Below are 15,289 nucleotides of genomic sequence, written 5' to 3' on the forward strand. Positions count from 1 at the left end.
GGCAAAACACGTGCACAGGAGGGTCTGGAAGACAGAATGCATCTATCTGGATCACTTTCAAGGAGTCAGACATGGTTTGGGAGAAGAAGGGGCAGATCATGGATATGCTTATAAACCATGTCGTGCAATGTGCACAGCGTTCCAAATGCAATGGAGAGTCATGGAAAGATTTTAAGTAGGAAAGAGACAAGCTTGGGTTTAGATTGCTCTAGCTGTCATGTGAGGGAGGAGTCAAATGGGGACAGGCTGGAGGCTTGGAAATGTGTGGGAGGCTGCGGAGACACCAACAAAGATGAAAGATACAGTACATTCAAGCTAGGTAATTAATTACCTGGTTAACGGGGATTGTTAACCAGGTAGTTAACAGTGGGCGTGGGGAGGCAGTAGAGAGAGGAGGGATTAAGAAGCAGGACTTGGTGACAGGTTGCACCGTGTGGGCAGAGGAGATGGGCGGAATAAGGGTAAGGGGGAGTTGGAGAAGACCGACCCTTAGCCATCTGACTTGGAGGATGGAAAATGCGATTTTGGCAGAATACATGGAATTTTGTATAGACTGAGTGTGAAATGACTATGGAATATGAAGGAAATAGTTGTCATATTCAATCATTCATTCACTCAAAAACTACTGGGCATCTGATACTGGTTACTAGGCACTCTTCTAATATTTGGGATGTTCTCAGTGACAGATAAAATTCCTGTTCTTGTGGAGTTTATGTTCTAGTAGGGGGTGTGATTAAAAAATAAACAATAAACATAATAAGAAATAACTACCATGTGAAAGAGATTGTAAACGGCATGGCAAAAATATGGAGCAGGCTAGGTGGATTAAGATGGCGCTACAGTTTCATCTGAGCTCTTATGAGAGGTTGACATCTGAGCAAAGACTTGAACTCCCTGACAGACTTAGCCATGCCAGAGTATGAGGGAAGAGGATTCCAGGCAAAGAGAAAACCTGGTGGAAGTCCCCAGGAGTGAGATGTGGAACAAGTAGAGGCTTTGGGACAAATAAATGACATGACTTGACTCACTTTTAGGATTGTTCTGGCTGCTGGCTGAGCTGGGACGGTAGAGGAGTGAAAGCGGGGAGACTGGGAGGAGGGTTCTGCAGGAATCCAGGTGGGATTCAATGGTGGCCCAGACGAGGACGCTTACAACGCAAGCGGTGAGAAGTGGTCAGATTTCTCTATATATATTAACCGATTTGCTCTTAAAGGGGTTGTGAGGTGTGAGAGGAAGAGAGGAATCCGGAATAAAGCAAAGGTTTTTGGTTAGAGCAAATGAATGTATGGAGTGTCTGGTGAGGGCTAGGGAAAGATTGGAGCGTTGTCAATGTACCTTAGAATATCGAAATCTTGGGAAAAGGTGAGATCCCTTACGGGGAGGGTATAGAATATGAAAAAGAGGGCTAAATTCGTCGTTTTAGAACGGCAGGAAGCTAATGAAATTTTCAAGTGCAGTTGGTCCTAGTAGCTAAACTCTTCAAAAAATAAAAGAAACTGCTTCATCTCATACAATTAACAAAAATGAATTCCAGATGGATTAAGGACTCGGATAGTATGAAATAAAATTATTTTAAAAATAATTTATTTTTATAAATTATTTTAAATAGGTGGGAGGAAGGAAGCCTCCCTCGGGGACTTTGAATCTGATCTTTTGGGGGGGGGGCTCAGAGTCGTCAGTTGGAGAGAGGCCCCCAAGAAGTAGAGTTCAATTAGGCTAAATGTTTTGTTCTGTGAATGTTTTGTTCCTGTGAAACAGGAAGAATGTGGAGATTTAAAAAATTAACGTTACTTTTCGGTTGTTTCAGTTCTTTGTGTTCCCTTTCCTTCTCCTCCCTCACCGCCTTCCCCCGCCCCATCCCCCGTCCCGAGAATTTGAAGAAACCATTTTGTTTCCCTTTTATTTAATTGCCTACAGATACCAGCGACCAGTTTGTTGGCAAGCTACCTCAGTTGGTTAGAGCGTGGTGCTAATAACGCTAAGTTCGCGCGTTCGATCCCCGTACAGGCCAATTTGTACGACAAGGCTTTCCTCTTACATTTCTACACAGATGACAGTTCTTCCAGTCTCAGGTCCACTGCGATGTCACAATTAATGTCAGGGAGACAGACGAACCTCGCGCTGAGAACTTAAAAGAAATTTAAACACACATCTTTGATTTTCCCCAAGGTTGAAGTCCTCCTTTGAATCCCATCAACAGGGTGAAAGGATAGTAGTGAGTGACTAGCAAGGGAAATAGAGCCGCTTTGGGCATATTATTTTTCCACTGGGTCACTGATTCTTGCAAAGAAACTGACCCTATTGGATTATTTTCATCCAAAAATGCCCTGGGAAACCATCCACACTTTCTACACTTCCACACTTGGATCTTAACTAGTTCAGCGAAAGGTGAAACAAGATTTTTTTATATAATGTGTGGGAAAAAGAGAATTATTAATATCAACACAGTAGGAAAGAAACAGCTTTGCCAATTGTCTCTTTATAACAGGGAAAGAGCTCCCGATGACCAACGCTGGAACAGTTTGAATAACAGATAGTGTGGTTTTGGATTATAATCCAAAGTATACAATACATATTCATGAGTCCATACTGATATAAATAAATCAATCAAAGAATACAGGAGAAGGGAAACCTTTTCCTTACAGAAGAATTCCGACTAATATAAGTAAATACTACCCCCCCCACACACACACACAGGAGATGAAGCTTAATCCCCTCCCTTCCGGAATATGGGCCATACTGAGTGACTACCTTCTGAACAGTAGAGTAGGAAGTAGGAAAAAAATAGGAACTTCACAAGGGAGAAAAATGGCAAACACTACCTTAAAAATGATCAAGGTCAGCGTCACCAATGGTAAGCTATGCTCCTATCATGTCACATCTGTTATGATGCGATGGGACACGTACTTTATCTTTGTGGTCTCCCACAAAAACCTATAACCCCAAACCAATCATGTAAAAAATATCAGACAAACCCAGATTGGAAAACAGTCAAGTATGCTACAGAAATACTTCATCAACACTGAGAAACCATCACAGAGTAGAGGAGGCTGAATACAATGTAGGATCCTGGAAACAAAAGAGACATTAGTGTAAAAAGTAGTGCGATGTAGTCAAAGTCAGGAATTTAGTTATTAATAAAGTACCCACGTTGGTTTCTTAGTTTTAACAAAGGTACCATGATAATGGAAGAAGCTAATATTAAGGGAAACTAGGTAATGGGTATAAGGCAATTCTCTGTATTGTCTTTGCAACTTTTCTAAAATTATTCCAAAATAAAAATTTAATTTTAAAAATTACAATAAGAAACATGTCTCTTTGCCACCACTGAAGTCAGTGTTGAGGCAAACGCCTGGTTGACAGTAGTTCCATGATAGGTAGTTGTTCAAAGCTAAAGGAATGTGATATTGATGTCTTATTTTGGCGAGGGACGTGGCAGAGATATTTCTATGGTTATCTGTGCTAGATGATGTATACTTGTCCTGCCAGATCCTCTCCTAGAGTCCCATTTCGCACACTGAAATGCAAACCAGACCAATGAGATTTGTCTTTAGCCTGTAAAAGACATCTGAAATGGAGCCATCTGGTTTATGTTGAACTTGAAGTTCGGTGGGTTTCTCTCACAAAGTTTCACATCACACCCAAAGTGTTTTCTTTCCTATCTTGGGCCTAAAATGTTTCCATTTGGGCCAATAAACATCTAAACCACTTCTCTTTGTTACATCCTGCCCCACAAAACTGGGTTTATCTATCACACCGTGACCCCATTATAAAATCCAAGTTTTTCAGAAAGAGCAGTGGCCAGTTCAATGTTCTTTGGTGGATTCTTCACAGAGCTCAGACTTCTCCCAGGTAGTATTAATCACGCCTTCTTTTTTGTTCTTCAAGACTTCATAGATTACTTTAATGCTGGGTGGATTTGTGTGTGTGTGTGTGTGTGTGTGTGTGTGTTTTAAGTTTTAGGCATCTCTGATGTGCATAAATGCAGGTGGTTCCTAATTTAACTTAGTCTTCCCATTAATACACATAATACCTGATACTTAAAATACAATAGGAGAGGTGTATTGCATTGGGCAGAAAATTTTAAATCTTACAGATTTGATTACAACGAAGGAGTTCTTCAAATAGAAATGAGTGGAAAATGTGACCTACCTTTACAGAAGTACTTGAGCAGCTAGAGCTGTTGAAATAAACAGCAAAAGGAAACAAATTGCCTGCTATTGCAAGAGATACAGGCAGTTTCCTTACACTATTCTCTATCAGCTCAGGAAGCAATGTTGTGTACCTGGCCTAGATATAACACGCTTGTAGAAGTCTTATAGATTGAGGCTAGTCATAACCTACACAATCTGCCTGCACTCCCCAAAGAATCTGAGTAAATGAAAACAAGAAGTAGAGATTTTACATTATTTTCTCAAGGTCACAAATATAATGACAGGTTTGGAACAAAGAATCAATGGAGCCTGACATCACAGTTTGTGCTCTGAAGCATCATCCCATACTGCCTCTCATTCTCAAAGGAGAGGACAACTCTCTGATATTTATGCATTGATTGTTTATTTCAGGAACTAGGACCAGTTAAGAACTTTATGACATTTTTAAGTAAGACATGTCTACCTAAGTTTTATATTGTCTATATCTCTGTTTCAAACATCGTTCTTAACATGCATGCATCTGCTGAATTCTTACCTTCTTTTTTCCTTTTGCTTGCCTTTACCTGCCACATAGCTCCAAAATCAATATTGGGAAGCACATTTCTCTTTTGTAAGATATTGCTTTTTCACAGTAAGAGTAGCAAATGGTGTGGTGAAGTCCTTCAAAGTGCTCCAGTTCATGTTATGTTTCAAGACCGATAAGCACCATCATTTCCCAATTGCAGACTTGAAACTGAGAAATATCTCCTATAACGAAGTTGTAAAAGCTCCTAGAAGTGAAATGGTTTGGCTACGTATTTCAAGGGTCCAGAGGCTCAGAAAGTTTTGCTTGTCTTGACACAACATGTAAACTTCTGTGCATATTTCAGGCGAGAGGAAGTAAAAGAACTTGATACAAATTCTAAGAAGTAGTCCCAAGACTATCATTAATCAAAAATTCTTGAGAAATGCACTGGGGAAACAAGAAAGTGACATCGGCTTCAAATACTATAAGAATCAGCGCGGTGTTATGGTTGGCTCCGTGGCTTAGTTGGTGAAAGCGCCTGTCTAGTAAACAGGAGATCCTGGGTTCGAGTCCCAGTGGGGCCTAAGGCGGTCAACGTTTTAAACATGGCAAACAAAAATTGGAATTAACTGGAGTTTACATGCCTTAAAGTCCTAGGAGGAAATGGGGACAGCAATAGTCCCCTTGCTTAAAAAACAAATATAATATCAACAACTCTCCCAAAGAGCGTTGAAAGGTGCGAAGAACCCAGAATACTTGCCCTGAAATCATGAGATGAAGATTGGAATTGCCTAGAGGGATTGCTTCTTGCTCTTTCCTTTACCTTTCAGATCAGGTGTCAGACATTGCCAGTTCGGTTTTGTGTGATCTCTTCAATTATTTTTGCCTCCTAGAACTTTTAACACAACGCAGACGTTTGTTTTTCTTGATTGATTCATTGAACGGTCAACCTCTCCCCTCAGATCCCCCCAATTTTGCGCCAGAGAGCTTTTTGGCACATTAAATAGCGCCTTAGAGCCATGCTTCTCAAAATTTTGTGAGCATGTGAATGACCTGGTGTGGTCCACTACAATGAGGGTGTTAGATTACTACATCTGCAACAGGGCCTGAAAGTCACCATTTCTACAGTCTCCCAGATGAGTGACGTCTCTACACTACTGTTACGTGGACCATACAGTGTGAGGCAAGGCTACTGAATTAGTGATCTAGTTTCGATGGGTGTGCTTTCAAGTTCTGCACTTTCATTTGTTTACAGCTATTTTCCACACCGATTACTGAGTCTGGAGTTGTTTTTACTCATTTGCCTTTAGTCAAATCTAATCCAAAACAAATAAAAGAACAAGGGAAAAATTCTAATATAAATTAGAGTAGTGTAAATCAAGTAGTGTTATAACCTTTTCCTCTTTTCTTTTTAGTCTATTTTTACTGGAGTATATAGTTGCTTTACAATGTTGTGTCTGTTTCCGCTGTACAGCTAAGTGAATCAGTTATACGTACACATGTATCCCCTCTTTTTTAGATTTCCTTCCCATTTAGGTCACCACAAGCACTGAGTAGAGTTCCCTGTGCTATGTGGTAGGTTCTCATTAGTTATCTCTTTTATACATAGCCGTGTATATAGGTCAATCCCAATCTCCCAATTCATCTCACTCCCCCTTCCCCCCTTGGTATCCATCACTTTGTTCCCTACATCTTTGTCTCTATTTCTGCCTTGCAAATAAGTTCATCTGTACCAGAAAATGAGTGATCATTTATCTCTGTGGTTTCATTTGGCAATTTTAAAAATAATTAACTGATTTCGTGCAATCTTATTATAATACTCAGTGCATGTGCCCTTTGCTACCTCAGGCTTGCATACTTTTTCAGGACATCTGGTAGGGTCAGGATTGGCCACGTTGGGGGCCACTCACTGACTGCCTTACAATAAACTTCTAATCAAATTATTGGAAAATAATAAATCATCATTTATGCTGCCAACTCGATATCAGGGGAAAAAACGGACTCCAATCTTGCTAGCTGGGAAATACTGTCTCTCTTCTCTGTTTCCTGCAACCTTGTGACCAATCCAAGTTTGAGTTGTTGAGAGCAGGAGTTTGCAGCTTTGCTCTTTGTCAGACGTGCTGTTGCAGAGCTGTCCTATGACGAATTTCTCACAGAGAATTCGAGGAAAGACCATGGTTTTGCTGCTGAGCACCTTCCTGATCCTTGAGGTAAAAGCTGGGAAGTGGACAAACACAGTGACGAAGGTCAGGTGAGGTGAGAAGAAAAATAAAAAGTATAGGCCAGTACGCCAGCTTTTGCACAGATTGACGTCGCTCAGAGCACAGGCGTTCCAGGCCAGTGTGAGTGACACTGGATAAGAAGTTGACTGACGACTCCCACCTCAACCTACTCGGCACAAAGTCCGGTCCCATGAATTCCCAAACACCACTCCTTTTGTCACTTCCTCCTGGGGCACAGCCCACCCCGCCCCCGCTCAGCAGTCTCCTCCGGACAAGCATGCCCTCTCGGAAGTTTGGGGGTCTTCAGGGCTCTGTGTGTTATGTCCTGGGTCCTACGATGAGCAAGAGACATGGAAATGAAAGTCACAAGGTACTATCGGGTAGTTCCTTGTAATCACATGCTCTAGGAGCCTGAGATTACCCTGCCTGATGTTGGGGAAGGAATTTGGACTCTGCTTTTGAGTTACGTTTGGTTATGAGTCGTAGAGTTCCTATATTCTTATTTTAACACGTTTTTAAAAAGGAGGGAAAGCGAAGTGAGTGAGTGATAATACACTAAAAGAGAAATACTCAAAAATATTAGACTTGGGGAGCACCAAGGAAATGTCGTTCTATTGGACTTGTAAAATCCAACGTGCATGTGACGTTTCCGTGGTGTAGTGGTCAGCACGTTCGCCTTACACGCGAAAGGTCCCCGGTTCGAGACCGGGCGGAAACAGTTATTTGCCTAGGCTTTTGCCACTTTACCCACAAGTACGACTACTTCCTTACTACCTTGCTGCCCTCTCTAAGGTGCCCGACCTCAAAACAAAGGGTTTCCAACCTATCCTCACAGCAGCAGTGCTCACACCTGCATCTTGTTAAAGTACTTACTGCATTTTAACATTTCTGTAGGTTCCTCGGACTCCAACACCTTTTACAATGTGTGAATTATGAGTATGTCCTTCCAGTCTGTGCCTAGTGTTTTTCTCTGCGAACGGACTCTCGAGGAAAAACGTGTTCAGTTTTTTTTTTTTTTTTTTTTTTTTGCGGGTGGTGGTGGTGGTGGTGGTACAGTGTAGCAATCTTTCTTGTATGCTTAGTGCTTATTATGTCCTGTCTAACATACAGTTGCTCATCCCAAAGGCATGGAGTATTTTGCTAGATTTTCTTCAACAGACTTTACCGTTTTCACTTTCACTGTAGAGGCAAATGATTTGAAATGCAAGCAAATGGCCAGGAAGCAGCTGAGGTATGCTTACCGCAATTAGAAATGAATAAGTGAATGAATGCCATCAGACAAACAAGGATGTGAATCAAACAAACGAAAAACAAAAGGTGATGTTTCCAGATGTCTTCCATCTCTGGCATTTTCTTTTATCCTTGCCAGAAATATTTTCAGAAACCTTCAATATAAAATTTGTGTGTGGAGAAGGTGGAGAGCAATGGAGGAGGGGGTGGAGGAAATGAATCAGAAACGTTTCCCGTCCCCAGAAACTACACGGAGATTTTGTGCCCGGCAGAGGCCGTTGCTTAACCTCACTGTCCTTTCCTTTCTCTCCTAGTTCCCGGGGTCCGCGTTCGTACCCCCGTCAATACCCTCGGCGACTCGGCCTGCAGTCCGCCTTGATCCGGGTCTCTCTGCTCAGGTGTTTCCACAACGCGGTCAAGGCCAAGCCGCCCCTTCTCCGGAAGCCCAGGCTGCGCGCCGGGATCCGTAGGCCGACTCGCCTCAGCCACCTAGGCTTGCCTGGGAGGGGTGGCCGCTGGCTGCCACGAGTTGTCCTTTGGGCGCAGAGACCTGTCGCTTACGTGGGTTCAAAAAGCAGTTGCATTTAGGCACAGAACAGTCCCGGCCGGGCTCGGAAAGGGGTTAGGGTGGGTTTACCGGCGTGTGTGTTTAGAGACAAGTCTGTGGGACAGACGTACGCGGAATGGGGCGCGGGGGCCCTCGCAGGCAGGTTATCGAGGCCGGCAGGGGCTCCTCTCGGACACTTCCGGGGCTCGGCATCCCGCTCAACTCAAGGTGCCTGCCCGGCGGGCGGAGATGGTCCGCGTTGCCACCAGGAAGCCCGCCTCTTCCCGGAGTCAGGACCATGAACAGCGCACTCTGGATTTGCCGGGCTGTGTGAGGGATTTCTCAGAAGAGAGAAAGGGCAGGGGGAAATGTTCTGATAGTATATTGAGCTGATGGTGTGTGTGTTCTAGGCACCGATTTTTTTTTTTATTTACAAAAACACGTGAAGTACCGCATACAGTATTTCTACTTGATGGTTATGGAAGAAATGTTCACATATTAAGGTGTGGGGAAGTCATTATGGCTTACATATGAGTTAACTAAAACTTAACCCTGACTAGAGCAGCCTGTTTTGCGACCTATTAAACATACCTTTTACATCTGCTTTAACCATTAAAAACAAACAAACAAACATACCGTTTCAGCTGCTTTAACCATTTAACTTTTACCATTACCAGAAGTAAAAATGTCTGTTTTAAAGATGAAGATTAAACGCCTCCCTTCCTGGGACGCCAGTGCCACTAGTACTTCCTCTTTACAGGGACCCTGGCTCTTGTCCCTCGTGGACTAAGGGGAGTCACATGATCTGAATGCCTGGGAGTTTTCTCAAATGTTTGGGGGAATTTTAGCTGGCTTTTGCTTAGATTAGGTCCGACTAGATCTCAGATTCTGTGAACTTTGAGAGGACAAAAGTATGACAGACAGAAAGCAGTGTTTCTAAAAGAGTTGCCTATCACCTAAACATCTGATGGCTATTTTATGATGTGGCCCTGAAGATTATGGCCTGAAATCCTCTCCATGGCCACTCCTATGTCTTCAGCTTCATTTCGTACCTCACTGCCCCCTCTCTCCCGACCACACTGTCCTACCTGCCAGCAGTCCCTCTTGTTTCCCAGGGATGTGTGCACATATCATTCGTTCTGCCCCCAATACTTCTGTATACCTAGCGAACATCTCCTCAACCTTGAAACTTGACCTCCACCATTACTCCTTCAGATAAAACTTTCTAAGTAAATCTTCACATTTCTGTTAGCACTGTACACCTCTCTTTTATCGCAAAAGCCAGTTAGGTGAACGATGGCAAAGCTGGGATGAGAAGGCACTGCACTCCGGATTCCAAGTTTGTGCCGTCAAGAACATTGCCATACCGTGTCTCTCTCTCAACATCCAAGATCCTTCTCTCGAGGCAGTTGTACATTTTGAGGCGTCTCTTTTGTCCAATTTGAAAACTAAAATAAACATACAACCAAATTGTCTAAAAAGAGCATGTCTGTCTGTTTGAAATGTATGTGGTATTAAATCAGTTCCTAAATTCCCACATTCTATGTCAAATTTGGTTTCTGGAATGTGTGTACCTTTACTGAATGACTGAATTCTTGCCTCTTTTTGCCTTTACCGTTGACTTTTGCATGCCTTTATCCGATGCACGGTTTATCACAGAGTTTGCCCATGATTCTCCCTCTTAGTGAGGCTTACTCTTTTCACAGTAAGAGGAAAAGATGTGATTCTTCCAGCCGAATGCATTTCCAAACCAAATAAATGTGCACTATTTTGTAACACTTAATTAAAGAGAATACAGGGCAGTCATTAGTCATCCGCGCACACATCATCAGGGTCCAATAGAAGTACATAAGAATATATGACGCGGGTGGAAGCATGGCAGATTAACAGATTGATTGCAAAAATTAGCAAAGAGCACTCGCAGGCGAAAACTTGCTTTCAGGGAATGGCATTCTTGCTATCACGTATGGAATGTTCTAAGGGTTACAATTCTTATGATTTTAAATATGGAAATTGAAAACAACGTTGTATTATATACACTCACCGCAAATTACATGAATCTGTCGGAGTCAACGGTTTTGCGGTTATTTCTATCCTCATTCCGGAACCAGCGACTTCGGAGGTTTCATTTAATTAAGTAGGCATACTCAAGCGCTCGTTTTGCGTGGGGGCCAGTGGCGCAATGGATAACGCGTCTGACTACGGATCAGAAGAGTCTAGGTTCGACTCCTGGCTGGCTCGGGACCCTTTTGACACCCAATCGCCTTGCAATTGACACGCCCACCAAGTCTTCAAACTTTCTCGGATCACAGTGACGTGCTGGGAAAAGCTCCCTCACCTTCCTTCTTGTTGCCCCACAGGGCAATCAATCCCGCCTCTTGCGCAACTCGGAAGGACCCTTCAAAGGCGATCACAGGAACGTTCACAATCTAACGTTTCCTGGTTTCAATCTCATACCGCAAATATGGACAAAGGTTCAATCTCACACGGCAAATATGGACAAAGGATCACACAGAGACACCTATACACAGATTCAAATCAAAGAGGCTTTAAGAAAAAGGAAGAGGAGGAGGAAGAACAAGAAGAAAGAAAGAAACAACGTGGATCTACGAGTGTCTTCACCAATATCAGCCTCACTAAATTACCCCTCAACCCCTTCCGAATACAAAGACAAGAGGCTTTGACTGAGGTAATGGTAAATCCAGAAAGGCCCGGCTTGTGCGGACCGGATATCGGAGCTGGTCCTGACCACCGCGCGCTCAACATTCCAGGACGCACTTTGCTTCCCAGCACCGCGACTTCCAGAAGAGCGCTGGTTCGACAGTTCCAAAACGGTGTGTGGGGGGGGGGTGTACCGTGAGTGACGTGTTGATTTTTTTTTTTTTTTTTCCTTTTACTTTTTTAAGTAACCTGTGCTTTCCAAGTACTCAGAGACGTGTAACCACCTTGCCTTGGATGGTAAGGAGTAAAAGCACCCGTGGCCCGTACGGGGATCGAACCCGCGACCTCGGCGTTATTAGCACCGCGCTCTAACCAACTGAGCTAACCGGCCGCACCGCAACAGCCCCTTTCACTTAAAACTTTTAACCACCATTTCCCGCAGTACCTCTTCGGGCAAAGACAAACGTTTACTTTTCACGGTCCTCGGATACCTAGCTGCTCCATGTGTAACCCACCAAAGATCTGCTGTGCCCTCTACACAGAAAGCCAAACTCGGACAGCAGCGCTTTGTCCAAAAGGAAGCCTTGGGTTGCACGGCGCCGAGCAAGGGACTGCGAGACAAGTCTCACGTCCGCTCCGCCTTCGTCTTTGAGATACGGCTGTTTTTAAAGGGGAAGAACAAAGAAACTGGCATTGACCACCGACTTCTGACATTTCGGAATCATTGCTTCAGGAGTCAGGGTGTTTCCGGTTTACCGTTCTCTGGCCAGGGGGTCCACGGCTCCGGGATCTCTTAGCTCAACTTGCCCTGCAGAAACAAACTGACTTTGGACGTTAGTGATGATATCCATAACAGCAATTTTACTACATTAACGATGTTATCAACAACAGCAATTTTAGTCTGACTCTGGTTGATTAGTGCTCAACTGGCACAGAATTGAGGTCAGAGGGGACAAGAAAGGACGGCCTGGCAGACCAGTGGGCATTTCCCCCTCTCCGTCCCTCGGTTTCTGTCGGTCAAACACTGCTCCGGCACAGAATGGGCAGCTGCCAGAGTTCAAGGGCACCGAATCCCGGCTACTTTTCTGCGATCATGTTCTGGCACCTAAGAGATGGTGATCACAGAACTTCCTAAGGTCACATAACCCACATAGGACAGAATCGAGCAATTTTCAGAAATCTGCTGTACCCGGACGCTGCCTAAAACGTCTGTCCTGCCTTTGGAAAGGACTCCTTCGCTTAAGGGTAGTATTTGCCTGGTGTGACTCCTTGACTTTAGTATTATTGGTTTTAATACAAAAGCGCAGTGACCCCGATCATTTCCTGGAAGAGAGAAGCAATTCAACGTGGCCGAACCTGGGCTAGCCAGAAAGTCTCTTCTCTCTTAGACACACCAGCGCGGGGATGGGAGGTGGGGGGAAATAAGCACGCGTAGGGGGAGGCGCAGTTTCCGTAGTGTAGGGGTTATCACGTTCGCCTCACACGCGAAAGGTCCCCGGTTCGAGACCGGGCGGAAACATCTCGCCTCTGCGGAGTTTGCTTTTTGAAGCATCCTCCTGAACCTCTCAGGAACCTTCCGAGTAAACCAGGTAGGTGAGGCGGCTCCCGAACGCCGACCAAGTCTCACCCGGAAACCTGGGAGACTCCGCGAGCATCGACAATCGGACCCGTCGGAATATCCTTCAGGCACCATATTCCATCTTGTATGACAGAGCCTGCACTCACTCCTAGTTCAGGGGCTGATTGCCAGTCATTTACACAACAGCACATACTTCCATGGATTCCCCCGGCCGTTGGCCGCAGCTTCCTCCAAAAACGTCGGCTTCCTCTTTCACGTCCAGGAGTACGACTGAAAACCAGTGTGCCTTCTTTCCGTTTGCTTTTCTTTCAAGAGAAAGCGTCTCATTCTGTTTATTTTGGGTGGAAAGCAACAACAGCAACCAAATTCTCCTGAGAGAAGCTACACTTGGAACTTAACCTTTTAAAGGGGTTGGGGGATGGGGGCGGGGAGGGAGAGAGGGCGCAAGAGGAGCGAAAGAAGAGGACAAGGCGTAGGTGCTCGCTGGCCGGTTAGCTCAGTTGGTTAGAGCGTGGTGCTAATAACGCCAAGGTCGCGGGTTCGATCCCCGTACTGGCCAGTCTCTTCGATCACTTCCGCAGGGACCCTCAGCTCCCTAACCCTCGTGGGAAGGAACTTGCTTCTCCACACCTGCGGAGAGTGTGGAGTCCTCTCTGTAGTAACACGTTCCAAGCCCACGGTCCCTCGCGTACCTTTTATCCACTCCTTACCCAACTCGGCTCTCGGCCTACTACAACTTCAACGTTCTTCCCGGCGGGCAGTGTTCTCTTTCCTCCGGGACCAGTGGCTGAGGACAGAGAGACGTGCAGGGCCAGAGGACACAAGAGTGGGAGCTCGACCTAACACGAAAAATCGGCGGGAAAAAGTGGAAAAGATCACTGGCAACCTTTTGTTACAAGCTTATTCGCTTTTAAATTCTCTTTCCAAACTAGTTGCGCAATCAACGTCCTTTCTCAAATCCTCAAGAGATACAAAGGAAATAGGCGCTCTTCAAAGGTCGTTCTTTCCACGTCCCTGACGACTCTTTCAGAGGAACTGACAGCCGAGATTGCCCTGTGAGGAAGGACCACGCCAGGTGCACTGGTTCAAGATACTTCCTCTTCCCTCCATGTCGGCAGCACTTTGAACACTTTGAGCAAAAAACACAAAACACAGACTTTTCTTTTCTTTCTTTTCTTTTAAGGACAGGAATCGAATCTGGATTCCTTAGACAGACGTGCATCTCATATCGTTGCTTCTGACTCGAAAGGACAGTTCAGTATCATGGTAACTTCTCTGATCTTTGTGGGAAGTCCTTCCCCAGACTTGTACAGTTTCCCTACCTGCGTGCGCTGACCAGTGCTAAGCTCCACGTGGAGTGCTTTCTGGAGGTTTCTCTTCTCACGGCTCTCTCCTCTCCGGTACTCTGTGCTGCCAGCTTTAGCTGCCTTGGTCTCCTGGACTATCCGCGCCATCACTTCAACTCAGGGAGTTCACCAGCCTCCGCCTGGGTTTCTGTTCCACGCACTGGGGCCTGGAAACTCTCTCAAGGCAGTAAGGACTAGGCTGCAATCCTAAATCTCACCTCATCCCCAGAAAAATCGCTCATTCCTTTCTTTCTGTCAGGGAGTACCATCCTTCTTTGCCTGATGTTTGATGTCGTGAAAACTGTTTCGTCTATTTTGTCAGGTTTTGCTTCTTTCAAGCAGGAGGGTGTATCTGATCCTTGAGATTTCGTCTTAACTGGAAACAGGACTTTCTGCCCTTTGGAAGACGAAGGGGCAAAGCTGAGGCCTCTCCGGTGTGTGCTGCGGGTTGCAGGCTCCGAGTGAGCAGAGCGGGGCGGGCTGCTTAGCGCAGCGGCCTGTCTCAGGGCAGTTGGCATTGCCTACCTGGGAAACGTGGGGCCTCGTGTTGCGTGTGGCAAGCAGTGTGCACAGGTATTGCACTGGGGCTCCAGGCTGCAACTGGGCCAACCTGTCTGGAGGGCTCAGGCTACAGGCCTCAGCGTCGGTCAGATGGTCTCCTCTGGTGTGTGAGTGTGATGTGTGTGTGTGTTGGTGGGCGGGGGGCGGGGGGGGCGGGTTTGGGCCAGGGCTGTTTGCGGGAGAGGAGGGCTCTTGTGTGAGAGCAGGGCTGAGTCCAGGAGTGCTGAGGGGCCGATGCCGCCAAAACGGGCATTCGAATCTCTGTCCGGCTGGCAGGCCGAAGGTGGGAGTTTTCTGATGAGGGGGTGGGAGCCTTGGAGGGTGTGGGATCCGGGCACTCTTTGCTTATCGCCGCGCCGCTGTCGCCCGTGGGGCATCGGGACACCTACGTGCTCCGTCAGTGCCTCACCGTGGGTGAATTACGGTCGTCCTCTTGGTGGCCTGGTGATGACTGCCACTTCCTTAGCACAGCCTCAGAGGCTGA

The sequence above is a fragment of the Mesoplodon mirus genome, assembly GCF_964341445.2.
Source record: "Mesoplodon mirus genome assembly, chromosome: 12".
In the NCBI taxonomy this organism is placed as follows: domain Eukaryota; kingdom Metazoa; phylum Chordata; class Mammalia; order Artiodactyla; family Ziphiidae; genus Mesoplodon; species Mesoplodon mirus.